Source organism: Arachis duranensis, chromosome 9, assembly GCF_000817695.3.
Source record: "Arachis duranensis cultivar V14167 chromosome 9, aradu.V14167.gnm2.J7QH, whole genome shotgun sequence".
Classification (NCBI taxonomy): domain Eukaryota; kingdom Viridiplantae; phylum Streptophyta; class Magnoliopsida; order Fabales; family Fabaceae; genus Arachis; species Arachis duranensis.
In genome coordinates this window covers 97,123,669-97,126,758 of record NC_029780.3, presented here as the reverse complement: position 1 = coordinate 97,126,758, position 3,090 = coordinate 97,123,669, and the positions used below count along the sequence as shown (strand labels likewise).

Sequence of the window (3,090 nt, the reverse complement as noted above, 5' to 3'; positions counted from 1 at the left end):
TAAATGAAAGATTGAATACAATTTGATAAGATTTGGGAATGCCTTCAGGCACTCCAAACTCAGAGACCAATTGTATTTTTTTTTCATGCAATGTTTAGTGCACCTTATCAACAGTTGTCCTGAGGATTCAAATTCATGCATAAGAAACCATGCTTTATTAAATGCAGAGCAAAACAATAAAGAGTAAGGATACTAAAACATGGGTTGCCTCCCATGAAGCGCTTCTTTAACGTCACTAGCTTGACGGTTGTCCCTTGTTAGGGTGGATTGTAGTGCTTGATGTCTTCTCCTCTCACTATGAAAACGTCCCCATTTGATTCCTTTATGATTTCCAAATGTTCCATAGAAAGAACTTTCCTGATTGTGAACACTTGAGGGAGCTGGGAAGGAAAGGTTTTGAGGCCAGGTGGGATTGGCAGATAATGACTTGATATCACTTTATCTCTTGGAGAGAAACCTTCAGTGGGAATTTTCTTGTTTCTCCACCCTCTTGGCAATTTCTTTACAATTCTTCCCTCTCTCTTGAGGATTTCTTCATTGACCCTTATGCCAGGAGGATCCTTCTGATCTGTTTCTATTGATTCTTGTGGCTTTAACTCTTGCAAATCTTGTTTGCCTTCCAAGGACTGTTTTAGAGTTTCAGCTGCTGAATTGCTTTTCTCCAAACACAGATTGCTACTATCATCCTTAGGCTTTTCATATTCTGGTTCAGGCTCAAATGCAGGTTTGAAAACATGGAAAATGAGCTGTTCATCATGTATTCTCAAAATTAGCTCTCCTTGTTCTACATCTATGAGCGCTCTAGCAGTGGCTAGAAATGGCCTTCCCAGAATGATAGGGTGTAAGTAGCTTTCCTCCATGTCCAAAATGACAAAGTCTGTGGGGAAGAAATAATTTTCCACTTTTACCAGCACATTCTCAACTACCCCTTCAGCTTTCTTCTGAGTTTTGTCAGCCAGTTGTATGATTGCATCAGTGGATCTCACCTCATTCAGTTGTAACCTCTTCATAAGAGTCAGAGGCATCACATTTATGCTAGCTCCTAGATCACAGAATCCTCTGTCAATTTTTGTTTCCCCTATGATGCAGGGGATATGAAAACTTCCTGGGTCTGTTTTCTTAGAGACCATATCCTTCTTGATGAGTGCACTGCATTCCTTGTTCATTATTACATTTTGTCCTCCCTTCAAAGCCATTCTTTGTTCATTATTACAGTTTGTCCTCCCTTCAAAGCTTTTTTCTTGCTCAGCAATTCCTTCAAATACTTGATATGTGTAGGCATCTGCTGGAGAATCTCAAGAAAGGGAATATTGATATAGAGAGACTTAAATGTCTCTAAAAACCTTGAATAGGTTTTCCCTTTTTCACCTCCTCCTAACCTCTGAGGAAATGGTGCTCTTGGTTGGTAAGTTTCCAGTATGCCTTCATTTTGCAGTTCCTTGGCTTGCTCAGTTTCACTTTCCTGCTTAGCTTCTTCCACACCTTTCTTCAAAATTTCTGGCTCCTGTTCTGAGGGTATGATTCCTTCTTCTTCTGAGACTTCCTTCAATATGGTGATGGCCTTGCATTCTTCCCATCTCACTCCCTTTTGTTCCCCTTCCTTCTATCCTGTTTAATTGATCTTGAAATTGTTGGTTCGGATTAGGTTGATTATTTTGGCCATGATATGGTGGTTGGGAGTAAGTGTTTTGTGTGGCTTGGTATGATCTTTGGTTGGAGTTTTGATATGTGGAATTGTTATGTTGGTTGTGGTTGTAAGGTTTGTGGTTTTGTGGTTGGGTTTGCTGGTTTCCCCACCCAAAGTTTGGGTGGTTTTTTCATCCTGGGTTGTAAGTGTTGGAATGTGGATCATATGGTTGCCTTTGTTGATTTCCCACATAGTTGGCCTCTTCCCAATCACCTCCTTCAGTGCTTACTTCCTCTTGATCTTGTGTGTGTATTGCAGCCACTTGATTTGTTTTTAATTTCCTGGTGAGCTCTGCTAGTTGCTTGGCAAACACCTTGTTTTGGGCTAGAATTGTATCAACATGGTTCAGCTCCATGACTCCCTTAGTGTTGTGTCTCTCTGAAGCATAGTAGTACTCATTCTCAGCCACTGTCTCAATTACTTCAATGGCTTCTTCCACAGTCTTTTTCCTGTTCAATGAACCTCCTGATGAATGGTCTATAGCCTTCCTTGATTCATAAGAAAGTCCATCATAGAAAATATGCAATTGCACCCAGTCATGGAACATGTCTGGTGGGCATTTCCTTGTCAATTCTTTGAACCTTTCCCATGCTTCGTAGAGTGTCTCACCATCTTGTTGTCTAAAAGTCTGAACCTCAGATCGAAGCCTATTGACCTTTTGTGGAGGGTAGAAACGTGCCAGAAACTTGCTTTCTACCTCATCCCAGGTTGTTAAGCTCCCCCTTGGGAATGATTCCAGCCACTTAGCTGCCTTGTCCCTAAGTGAAAATGGGAACAAGAGCAATTTGTAGGCATCTTCCTGGACTCCATTGGACTTCATTGTGTCACAAATTCTCAGGAATTTTGTGAGATGTTGGTTTGGATCTTCATTAGCACTCCCACCAAATGAACAATGATCCTCCACCAATGATATTAGCTGTGGTTTGAGTTCAAAATTGTTGGCCTGAATGGGTGGTTTCTGAATGCTGCTACCACAATTCCCAGAGGTTGGGTTTATGTATGAACTAAGAACCCTCCTCTCAGGAATGGCATTGTTACCATCAGCTCTCTCATGGTTGTGAACTTCTCTATCCATGTTGAGATCTAGAGCTTCCTCAAAATTGTCCTCAGACTCTCTTTCAGATTCTTCTTCTCTCAGTACTCTCTTCCCTCTTGCTTCCCTTCTAAGTTTATGAAGGGTCCTCTCTGGTTCGGTATATGGAGGAGTTGTTGTCTCTCCTCTCCTACCTGTCATACAAGAACACACCACAAGCAACAAACAAGTGGAATACTCTTGGTTAATGGAAGAGTATGGTTAGAGTAATTGAGGAATTAATTCAAATAGTTAGTGGGTCAGTGAGTTAGTTGCTTGAAATGAAAGGCATAAGAAAGAAAAAGCAAATAACAGAGTGCAGAAATTAAAA

The 3,090-nt window shown here is 41.0% G+C and overlaps 1 non-coding gene across 1 annotated transcript; it reads left to right on the top strand.

Moving 5' to 3' along the window:
• Positions 1-2,232: 2,232 nt before the first annotated feature.
• On the top strand, positions 2,233-2,336 carry LOC127742095 (small nucleolar RNA R71). The gene has a single exon (XR_008003282.1). It is a non-coding gene; the product is annotated as a small nucleolar RNA R71 (small nucleolar RNA).
• Positions 2,337-3,090: the final 754 nt, after the last annotated feature.